We start from the raw sequence: 12,429 nt of genomic DNA, 5'->3' as shown, positions 1-12,429 counted from the left end.
GGGTCTATAAATAAACCTGGTGTGGATTTATAAAGCAGCCATCAAGGAGGAAAGGGTTATTGGAATGTGAAATGGTCCAAGGATCTGTGGGGATGAGAGAGTGTGTTTGGGGAGAGGGGTCAATTTTATCAGGAGATACTTTGTAGGAATGGTTTTAGAAGACAGATATGAACACAGAAAGCATGCCACAGTAAAGAAAGAGGATTGGACAAAGTAAACAAATAGTAAAATTAAACAATCCATCCCAGGAGGTAGGTTTTGAAGGTTAGCTTACAAGGACAAAAATATTCTTTACTTTGTAATACTACTTTGAGGATTAAATAAAATAATAACAAAGTTCTTAGCCCAGTGCCTGACGTATGGTCATCAATAAATGATAGACGATGAGAAGGATGATGATGATAAAATGATAGCCTTATGAGATACAGACAGACATAGGGATGTGTATGTTGTAGGTCCAAGGAGAAACAGCTGCAGGAGGCGCTGTCAGGGAGAGGAAATAGGACTAAGGGGCAGGCCTCCCTATCGGGAGAAGAGATGCACGACTAAAGTAGTAATGGAAGTCAATATTTCTGAAGATATTGGAATCATCCTCTTCCAGAATTGCAAGGATAAAGGGGAGGGAGGTGGGGTAAGGAATCTGTTGGAAGGGTAGTAAGCGCAGCCTGACTCTGATCTGTTTGTAGGAGCTAGGAGCGAGCTGGGATGAGGGTTCATTGAAGAAGAAATGGTGCAGAAGGACCTGTGCTCCTGCATTCGGAAGACCCTGGAGATGATCTGTGGGGAATGGTACTAGGCAAGTACTTGAAATTCTGCACTTGACTCAGCTTCAGCAATTTGAAACCAGCCAAGTGTGTTGAGACGTTGAAAAACAAGGATCATAATTTCAAATACGAAGCTATTAAAGAGTTGCAGAAAAAAATCAACTTTTAAGGATAGGTATGTACTTTGGCTCAAATTTCAAGGAATTTACAGTTTTAACTTTCAGAAAAAATACTTAACATTCACCTTGATGTGGTTAGGAGTGCGTATTATTAGAGGGATTTGGAAGTCTGGATATATATTCCAGAATTGCCCAAACTCAAAATGTGACTCAATGCTCCAGTATTCGAGAAGTCTTTATGTCCCTGGACAAATGTAAACTGGTTCTGCACTCTGTGTAGTCTGGGCGAAAGTTCCCAGTGGCTGCGCTGGGTTTCCTGAGTGTCTAAAACTCCCTGAGAGTCCAACATTGGGTTGGGTTCCTTCAAGGTCAGTCATTACATTTTCATTCCAAAGATTTTCTCGTTCTTGAAAAGGACCTGGCAAAGGAGGACCCTCTGAGCTGCAGCATCTTTTCCTCTGGCCCAGGCACCCAAGCACCCATTACCACATCATTTTGATTCCTGCTCCGTAACCACAAAGACAAGTATGATGGATCTCCTTTTGGAACACAATGCAGTTTGCTTGGAAAAACATCCACTTTAGACAAACAATAAAAGCAGCCCAAGTGGGGCCTTGGCCGCTCTCCTGGTGTTACGCTCATGCACATGCCTCTGGTGCTTGGCAGCCACTGGCTTCTGGTTGCAAAGAACAGCAGACGGCCCTCTGGGAACACCCACCCCCTGTCACTGTTCAGAGATGTAACTTGGAAAACATAACTTCATAACTTTAAGTTACTAGCCCCAAACAAGATGCAAATTTGACTCTAAATTTTAATTTCTAGGTATTGCAAAGCAGGATTTTTTTGTTAATCCACTAATCTCCAGGGAGAAGAGGGATGGGGGAGATGAGAGAACAGATACTGTGTAAACACCATTCTGTTCTGTTCTGTTGAAAGATCTGTCAGACTCAGCCACGCAGCCTCTACCAATCCCCTGTCGGAAATCATCTCGCCTCTCCTCCAAACTCCTGCTAGACTTTGTTTCTTTTTACAGAGTATTTATCAGATCCTATCTAGTATTGTAATGACTTGTGTGCATGTCTTCATTTCCCTTGTAGACTGTGCTTTTCATACTGGCATGGACGGTGTCTTATTCAACTCTGTTTTCCCCGTGAATTCTGTATGTATAGTTCTATAATAAATCTATTCCCATGGAATCTTCTATTTTGGTAAACTTCTTGTTTTATTCAAACCTCTACTGAATATCTAGTATCTGTCAGTTCCTGAAAAGAAGCTAATATTTCAAATCATTGTCCCAAATGCTCTACCTTGTTTAATTCCACTACAAAGTAGCAACTATTATTTTGACCCTCATTTCATAGGTGAAGAAACAGAGGCCTAGAGAGCATAAGCACTTTTCCAAAAGCCCTACAACCTGTAAGGGGGCTGAGCTGAGACCCCACCCACTCAGGGTGAGAGCCTGTGTTCCTAACCACTAGGACACACTGCCTCTGGGCGTTGCATCCTGAAACAGGATTGGCAAAGATGAAATAGGGAAGAAGAGATGAAAAGCATATGGTCCCTGACTCAGCATCTCCCATTCTGGTAGGAAAGACAGACCTGTAAACATGTCATGAGCATCTAGAGTGACTGGGTGTGGTGATGGTGCTGGGTAGAAAGGGGACCGCACAGAGAAGGGCCTGTCTCCAGGGTGCTGTGGTCCTGGAGAGCGGGGTTAGGTTGGCTGTGGGTTTCTTTCACCTGATAGGCCTTGTCTCGGGATCAAAAATAGCTCTTAGAAAAATAAGATTTTTAAAGACCATCTTCTAGTTCACTCTCTTTAGAGCAAAAGAGGAAATTGAAACAAAAAATTCACTCAGCACGCATGGCTAATTAGGTGCCCATCCAAGACAGGACAGAAAAGATTAACTATCAAATTCTGCTGCAAATCTAAATTTTTTGGACAAACTCGTTCAGAAGAAAAAGCAGCTAGAAAAAAGATGAAAGTAAAGGAGATGTAAGAAATGAGCATGTCCTTAGAAGGCCATTATGAGAGGCAAAAAATAAAAATAAGAAAACTAGTGAAGAAACAAAAAGCTCTAGAACCTCAAATGTTGTCCTGTGTCTCTTAATTTTAAAAAAGTGTAAAAATAAAACTTTCCCCCATATTCCTCTCCCATCCCTGCCCCCGCCCCTACATAATTTCTCCAGATGCTTCTAATAAGAGAACTGTGAAGCCATTATGCTTGGTGGTCTGTGCTCTGGACCTCAAACATGGTTTAACTGACTGCTAGTTTTCCAAGAGGATATAAATCTAAGTGATTATTGTACTGTCGCAAGTTTACCTCAGGCTTTCACTGTCTATTTCAGCTGAAACAGGTGCTATTTGGCCAGAGAATATTGTAAAATCAGGTTAACTCTAGTGATTTAGGCTATAACCATTGGTTAGCTTTCTTTGACCTCTGACGCTCTAGGTTAATTCTGATTTCCACCTCGTTTTTCTGTTATTCTCTCTGCCTTGATTTCTCCCTCATCCATCTAATTCTTTGCTCCTAGCAACACCCGCTAGGAATTCCACCTGTCCCATAAAGTGCATCTGAGCTAGGGTTCCCGACGTGAGTTCGTGCAACACAATTTCCTGAGGAGCTTCCTGAAAGTGGGGTTTTATATTTGGAGGTGCTCAGGAAATCCTGCATGCTCTCTCTTATTGGGTCATAGGAATTATAATCGGTACCTCAAACCTTAACCCTCATTTACTGCATATGTGAGAGATGATTAAATATCTATCATGGACCGAGCACACACAGTGCTGGATCTTGGAATCAGAATTGTTTCTTCATAGTAAGTCTTGCCTTTTTACCCAGGTTTTGGACTTTGAAAAAGTAAGCACAGGGCTTGCTATAGTGTTATATGGTTATTAATAGAGACTGAAGTACTGGGGAAATAATAGAATCTCAATAAATGATTGTAGTTTGGTTCATTGGTTAAGTAAGTAAATGTGAGCTAACTTTTAACAATAAAAATTCCTTTTATTTCGCCCTTGAAAACTACTCTTTGAGAGAGCATACCTTCAATCCCACTTTGTGGTATTTCTAACAGCAAAACCCTTCCCAGAAAGTGTGAAATGCCTTTGCATACTGTGACTGGCTCAGAGAGCATTGCTCCACGTAAGAAGAATAGCAGATTTCTGATTTGGGACCGCTTGCCAGAATAAATAGTAGACATCAGGGGAAAACACCACAGTTATCCCTGTTTCAGTTTCTGGAGAAACCCATCCTCAGTCACTCGATTGTCAACTTATAATCACGTGGAACTGCATCGAGTTCATGAATTGAATTTGGGTTGATCTCCTCAAATTCTCAAATGGAGGGGAATATGTGTCCTTGTTTGACCAGCTTTGACTAAAAGGCATCTCACAGGGAAGTCAGTGCACAGGACAATGGAAGACGAAGTTGACTGCTCTCCCATCACTGAGATGTCTGTCTAGGAGTCGGGTCAGCACCATAATTAACACCGTCAGTCTGACACAATCCTTGTTTGGGACGTGGGCGTCAGGAAGGAAGGATTTATTGTGCCGTCAGATGCTCACCGACAAACTCCAGGGACGGACGGGGGAAGACAGGACTGAAAGCACTTGGTGAGAGTATCCCACTTGCTCGTTTTCCCCCCTACTTATTCCTTAAGGGACTTGTCAATCATTAAAGTAAGTGAAACATAGTTTCTATGATTTTTTCTCTTCCATAAGTGGAATGTCAGTAATCTTAGCAGAGTAATGCCACCAAACTTGAATACTTGAAGGCAGCTTTGTCTTTAAGTATTTGTCAGAAAAAGAAAGAAGAAAAGGCCGTTTGTGACTTGGTACAAACTTTATATATGAGGTAGAAGAGAATGAACTATTTCTGAATTACATGACTAAGAAGCTGAAAGGACCTATGGAAGACATTTCACACTGTTATCATAAAGTAGAATTCCAACCACTGAATAATCAACATAAAAGCTTGATTCAGAGTATGAGCGAATTTAGCATTTCCCTCATCACGGCTGGAGCATCACCACATGCATACACGCCATATAAATGGTCCTCTCCTACCTGATGATAGGGCCTGATGTTTCCCACTGCTACTGGGTGAAAAATAAAAAGAAAAATGGCTTTAAATTTTATGCAGGTGGATGAGTTGGGAGGAAGAACTTTGGCCAGTAGAGAACATTAAACAGTGGGGTGTGCTACTAAGAATGGAGTGGAAGGAGGGTGTGGGCTGCCAGGTTAGAGAGACTCGGGATGGGGACCCTACCTACTCACTGCTCCCCCTCACCTGCAATGCTCTATTTTCTTCCCAGCCTCATCAGATCCTCTGCCTAGGACGATGTGGGTCATCGGTGAAACTTTCCTAGAATGCCAGCCCTCAAGGCAGAAAGAAGGAAGCAATGATGGGTGTGGGTGTTTCCACTGTGTTGGTCTTGCCCTATGTTTTGATAAATCTATTGAGAACAAGAGTCAAGTTCATGCTATAGTATCCACCATTCTCCCCAAAGAGTGGCCATTGAACCACCTGCATCAGCATCATATGACAGGCCTTTGACATGCATACTCCCGGGCCTTATGTCAACCCTTCAGAATCAGAATCTCTGGGAGTGTGCTTTGGGAATATGCAGTTTAACAGGTTCCTCAGGGGCTTTTTATACAGTGTAAACTTCTGACTTAGGGATTTGAATTAATTTTCTCCCTCATAGTTGCAATTTTTCAGTGTTTCTTGAAGATGAGGCAATAGGGGAGGGAGGAGGTTGTGGTGGAGTAAAGGACAGCTACTAGACCCGTCAGAGTGGGGATCCTGAAGTCATCGAGTGTGGGGCCTCCAGAGTAGCTGTGGGGCAGAGGTCACACACTGGTGGCCTGCACGTGCAGGACTACATAGCACTGGCCTTTATATGAGCATGTCCTCTTCAGCCTCCCTCAGCCCATCACCACAGGCTCTACCTTTAGCCTCTGAAGGCACACGATCCTGAACTCCTGGGGATTTAACATTAAGTGGACTGTTGTCTCATTGTTTTTAAGTCATGAAGTATAAATTTGTTCACAAAAGCTGGTCCTCCAGAGAATAAACATACTTTTTCTTTGATTTGTCTCTGAGTCAAAGTTACTTTTATTTTCTTGACTTGCTAGAAGGCACCAGTGAAAAAGGACCAGGCAAAATGCCCCAGTGCAGTGCATGCCTCGGTAAATAGTCTTTTGCATGTGAGAGCTGTTTTCTCTTGTTTCTCCCACTCCCCGAGTCTTTCCAAACTTCAGTTTTTCCACCACAATGTGGCAGGGGTGGATTTCTATGATCTGGATCCCTCATTCACCTGTTTTGGGTAGGACAGGTGCAGCCCAGAGTTTTCTCCAACTCTGTCTCAAATTCTCTGTGAAATCAAGGCATAGCTTTCAGGTCTGTCTGAGAGGCCTTCCTATATTGTTCATTCCTGAAATGTTTTCACATAAACATTTTAATTTGTGGCAAATCTGTTTGTTTGTTGTGTTTGTCAGGTTAATGTAAACTGTAGTCCATTAGGCCATGAGATGCGTCTACTAAATATTTTCAGATGTTTTTTATTTCCTCGCTAAGAGCTGGATTTGAACCAGAGCGCGGGGTGAAAGGGCAATGTGTAATATACTGAGACATGAAGTTCGACATATGAAATAAAATAATGTAATGTTTTTAATATTTAAGATGAAAAAAGCAGCAATAAAACATTGTGGAAGGAGGAAAACACGAATACCTGTATATTTTAATTTTAAATGCCTGCAGATGTTGAGTTTTAATCAGAGCATGTCAGATTCTGACTCTGACAAAGGCAAAAATGTGAGATCTGTTTTCTTGAATTGCTTCCACATTTCATGCTTCAGATTTTTATTACATTTAGCACTGCATCATCATATATTTATGTAAAGTGCCAGCATCCATTGACTTAGCATGTGCATGATGTTTAACATATAAAACAGTATGCATTTAGGGAAAGACCCCTCCTCTCTCTCCACAGCGTAGATTCTCTCTGTGACCTTGTGGGAAGGAAGGCATTTAACCCCTCTGTGCTTTAGTTTCCTTAATCTCAAAATAGGAACCATTGCTTTTTCTTTCGAAACTCCATGGGTTTATTTGAAATAGTAATTGATCTACACATTTATTGTATGGCAGAACAGTATCATATATATGTATGTGTATGCACTTAGAAAGACTGAAAGGAAAAAATAAAACCAGTGAAAAGTAGACAGCTATATAGTAAAATAAAAAGTAAATGTACTTTTAGATTTTATGTGTATTTGTGAGATAGTTTCTATTTTTTTTGGCTTGTGTTTTCTAAAGCAATATGAAAGCCAATGACCTTAAATTTCAAACTGTAACACTATTACTGAAAACACTGGATTTATATATACATAATGTAGTTCAGAGAAATATCTGTTAAGTCCCATTGTATTTTCCTCTGAACAGTTAGAATGTTATAGGTAAAAAATAGAAGAAGCAGTTGATTTAGTTGAAGATCTTCTATATAAAAAGTCAATTCTCAGCTTGCTTCTTGCTCTTGGAGTCCTTTAGGCTAAATGACTCTATATTCTTGGTCTTCTAAAATCCTTCCTTTTTTGGTATCTTTTCAGTTTGGGATCCCCCTTCTTCTGCCTTTTAAGGGGCTCTGTGTTGAGTTGTAGTCAATAGCTGGGGGGCATTTGAGAACAGTGAAGCTGGGTGTTCACTGTTGAGTGACTTGTTATGTAGCCTCTTTCCTGTTATTCTTAAATGTCCAGAGAAGTCTGCTGTACACACAAATGTTTGAGGAGAAGGCAGAGAGGGCAGTATTTTCGTTTCGAGAATGATGTTGTAGACAACATATACAACATATTCAGAACAATAAGAGTCCATTTGCTGAACGGAGTTAGTTGAAACATGACTCGTAGCCAGTGGTGAAGGGGAACTTACAGGAGTCTCTATTACCAACCCCTCTACCAAATTACCAAGACAGCATGTACATTTTTATTTACAACATATTTTAATTTTAGTTTTAAGCAACTGCATTTATTTGACTCTTAAGTTTCTTTTTTATTATACTGCAATGAAGAGTCTTTTCACTAGAAGTTCTTCACCATATTTCAGGAGAAAAGTAGTTAGTGAGAAATGAATCACATGTCACAAGGGCTCTGTGCCCTTCCCCATGGGGAAAAGGGCAGACCAGACAGGGTTTGGATGCCTGAGTGCTCCTACAGGGACCTGTGAAGCTGCAGGGTAGGAGTGGGGCACACTGGATCTTTCTGCCTGGACAGCAGAGCCAGACAGCAATGGCATGGAGGGAGCAGTGTGCTGTTGAGAGATGGAGAAAAATCGCAGCTGTTGTGAGTGGAAGACTTAGAAATTTATGTCTAAACAGGTGTTTCAGGAATTTACCTGTGAAGAGCTATGTGAAATGAAATCTCCAGCCTCAGCATCTAAGAAAACCTACAGTGAAGATACATACTATTCTTCAAGAACTGGTTATCATGTTTCTGAGGTTATATTTTGATTGTTGATTGCAATGCATACAATTATACCAGTCCATCAAATAGCATGTGCACATCAAGGTTTAGTCTCTGTCTTCATCAGGCCTCCTTGAGTCTCCTGATGTAAAGTCCATTTCTCCTTTATCTCTGTTCCCACAATCCTTTGCACCTCCATTCTAGTGTTTGATAGAAATATAGAATTTCTGGGTTGAAAGGTACTTTAATGAGTCCACGCTTTCAACCCCCATCTAGTGTTTTCTTCATTCATTTGTCTAATATTGGCTCTTCAGTCCCTAAAACATAGTAGACATGATAGAAAAGAAAAATATTTGCCAAGATCTAGTGCAGCAAACTATACCTTAATGAAGGTGGAGACCAAAGCCACAGCTGGCCCTGCAGCAGTCCAGGTCTGTCCTCTCACACCCCCTTGCTCAGCTCACTCTCCCTTTCTTCATAGGACTAATCCAAACTGTCATTATTTTTTCAAAATTTCTACCCCCATCCCCAGTGGCATATAGCTCTTTCAGGATAAACAAATAAGCCTTGGTGATTCAATTTTTGAATAAACATCCTGTGGCTATTTTGTGAGGATCTTTAATGTTACCTAGCCACATCATTGGACAGGTGGGAAAAAAGAGTATTTAAAGGAGTTTCGTGACTTGCACAGATGGTCACATGGCTGTTTGGGGGGTAGAACCTGGAACAGGCTCCAGACAAGTAGAATCTCTTGTTCTTGCCAATCTCCTGTCCATTAGGCCATTCTGATTGAATAAATGTGCCCCTCTGTAAAACTGACATAGAGAACTTCAACTTTATGTAATAGATTAAAGGCTGTTACTAATTTAGAGTTTACACACTCACAAAGAACTGCTTCTGCCTACCCTGCCCCGCCTTTCCACATGGGATTCATTATAAATAAAAACTTCAAATATTCAGGATGTGTTTAGGCTTCAAAATGGAGAACAAAGATATAGAAGTTAATCATAAAGAGAAATCCTTGTCACTAACAGAAAAATCTCTTCTACCTTAAGGACCAGTTTTCCCATTGTATTACATCACAATTGCTGAAATCGTGCTCAAGTTTCTATTACATGAATTAGTATGTTTGAAAGCAAATATCTGAGGACATCTGCTTCCAGTCAAGACGGAATATCGGGAAGTAGATTTACTGTCATCCCTGAAGCAACCAAAAAATGGACACAAATTGTGAGAACACAGCATTGTATGCTTGGGGTTCCTTCCTAAATCATTCAGAACTTTCACCGTGGTTGATTCATTGTTAGTGATAATTGCATGATTTTTTCTTCTCAATTGATTGTTTCATCCCATAAATATTTCTTCAATCAGATTCACTAAGTTTGCTGTGTGACAACCAGAAATCTCTTGGCAGCCAAGTAAAGCAGAAGTGGAGTTGAATTCGCCATTAATCTCTGGGTCTGTCAAACTTTAAACAAGATTTCTGGTACTGGCTGCTTGACCTAAAGCTGGTGTGCAAAAAATACACAGAAGTGCCACATTTAATAATGTCATTAACCATCTTGTGCACAGTAGAGGTATAGTAGAAAAACCATTTTCCCCTAATAACTTGTTTTCTAGAAATAACTTCATTTTTTAGGACACATAACTTGGGAAAATTTCAATATCTCATTACCTTCAACTGTTAAATATAATGAGTAAAGCCCTGACTGGGTGGTCCAGTTGGTTGGAGTTTTGTCCTGTACACCAAAAAGGTTGTGGGTTCGATCCCTGGCTGGGCGCCTGTGGGAGGCTGGAGGCAACTGATCCGTGCTTCTCTCTCACATCAGTGATTCTCTCTCTCTCTCTTCCTATCTCTCTAAAATATTAGTAAACATATCCTTGAGTGAGGATTTTAAAAATGATAAGTAAAGTGCAGTGGTTTGGTATTCTAATTGTTGGAGGAGTTTCTGATGGGAAGCTGCCCTACCAGAGGTAGATGAGGGAGATGACTCGGGATTTCCACGCTGGCTTGAGGTTTTGGAGTGCCGCCGCCCGTGCGCTCCAGGGGGCTGAGGAAGCGCGCCTGGTCTGTTTCATTGAACACCGTCTGTGCCATCCGTGGGGAGAGTCACCCTCACGCCCAAAGACACCCAGTTGCCTCTCTGGATATGTGGGGGGAGAGCTTAAGTAAAGGCAGTTTTTATCGTGTTTGGAGTAAATTTTGTAAAATACTTTGGTTTGATTTGTGACTTATTTTGTAAGAAATTGTTTAGAAGGTGCTGCATTTGTACTTCAGTCATTGTTCACTCCAGATGAATGAGCAAAGTGACTGTTCCCAGGCCTTAGTGACATGAACACTCTAGCTGGGGAGTGACAAGTTGCTAATGGGCAGAAGACATGGGTGCTATTTCTTGCTTCTCATAATGCACATTCTGTATATTAATGACATGTTGGATATCTATTAAGGCAATGCAATTGATAAGTGTGTATATGATCTTTTTGCAATAAAACTGTGACTTGAAAAACATTCTGAAAAAAATGGTTAGTATACTATATCAAAAATAGTTTTACTTTAAGAAGTGGCATAGATTTACAACTTGTAGGGTTGTTATTTTAGAGTTTATCCTACTCATGACTTTTAATTTTTTTTCCAATTTTGAAATAGAGTCACAAGAGAGGTCTGGTGTACCTTTTAGCCAGTGTTCCTCAATGGTCAAACCTAAGTGTAGCACAGTATAAAAACCAGGAATTTGGCATTGATACCTGCGAGTAGAGTTCTCGGCATTTCACACCAGGTACGGATTTGGGTAGCATCACTGCGCAGTCAGGATACAGAACCGTTTTGCCGTGATAACGATCTCCTCAGCACATGCACATTCCTCCTCGCACTCCACCATCCCTACCTCTGACCACCACTAATTGTTTTTCCATCTCTATAATTGTATCATTTTGAGGGTTATAAATATAGGATCACATCATGCGTAACCCTTCGAGGCTGTCTTTTTTTCACTCAGTGTAATGACCTCTAGATCCATCTAAGCATACATCCATATCCTGTTCTTTTTTGTTGCATGACAATCTGTGAACAGTCACACAGAGTGTCATTCAGACATAATTTTTTATTTCTCTGGGATGAATGCTCCGAAGTGAAATTTCTGGCTTACATGATAAGTATATGTTTAGTGTTTAAAGAAAGTTCCCAACTGCTTCCCACCAGCATTGTATGAGAGACCAACTTTCTCATGATCCTGATGCCTTCATATTCTCAATGTGAGTGAGAGGTCCTTCAGCAAGTGACCTAGAATTGTGAGACGGGTGCCTGACCATTTTATTTCCAGAGTCAGAAATTATGGAGGCCTGTCTCATCCTCATTCTGAATAGAAACATACTCTATTGATGCCTCAGTTAAAACGAATGCACCGAGTAAAGTATAGGATTGTCTAACCACTATGCTGTACACCTGAAACTAATACAAAATAATAGGAAATGTAAACTGTAATAGAAAAATAAACTTTAAAAAATTATAAAAACTGATACACTGAGACTATCATTTTAGCAACCTGTTACCCACAATGTATTTTTCATGGATGAAAAGAACACTTATTTTAATTAAATAGGATCATCCTACACATATCTCTAGATGATCTGCTTTTTATAGTTAATCATATTATCCAAACCAATATTATACAAATGAATACATACTTCTTTCAGTACATACTCTCATACTTCTAAACCCAATCAATTCAAAACCATTCAAAAAAAACTTTTTAGCGAGGACCCTTCTGAGGCTCAGTGAAGCCAGGTTGGAGAACTGAATGCAGGTCTGTGTCTGAGACACGTTCACACAGAAGAGGCCTTGACAAGCAGAACCTCGTTTCCATTACTGACGTGCGTGGTGGTGGTAATATTGGTGGTTGTTCTTTTTCTTAGCGCCCAGAAGAGCCAACTACTGTGCCCTGATTCCCCCAGCTGTTGGCTTAGTACTGCTCTGAAATATTCAGGGGTGGGACAGGGAGAGGTTTGGGGCAAGAAAGAAGGCGATGGGAACCTACAAGCAGCAGTTACATAGCTATGTGGCTGAAGGTTACTGATATTTTTACTTCAG

Source organism: Sturnira hondurensis, unplaced genomic scaffold, assembly GCF_014824575.4.
Source record: "Sturnira hondurensis isolate 20B ecotype Veracruz unplaced genomic scaffold, ASM1482457v3 Scaffold0008196, whole genome shotgun sequence".
NCBI classification, from domain to species: domain Eukaryota; kingdom Metazoa; phylum Chordata; class Mammalia; order Chiroptera; family Phyllostomidae; genus Sturnira; species Sturnira hondurensis.
This window is presented reverse-complemented; position numbering follows the sequence as displayed.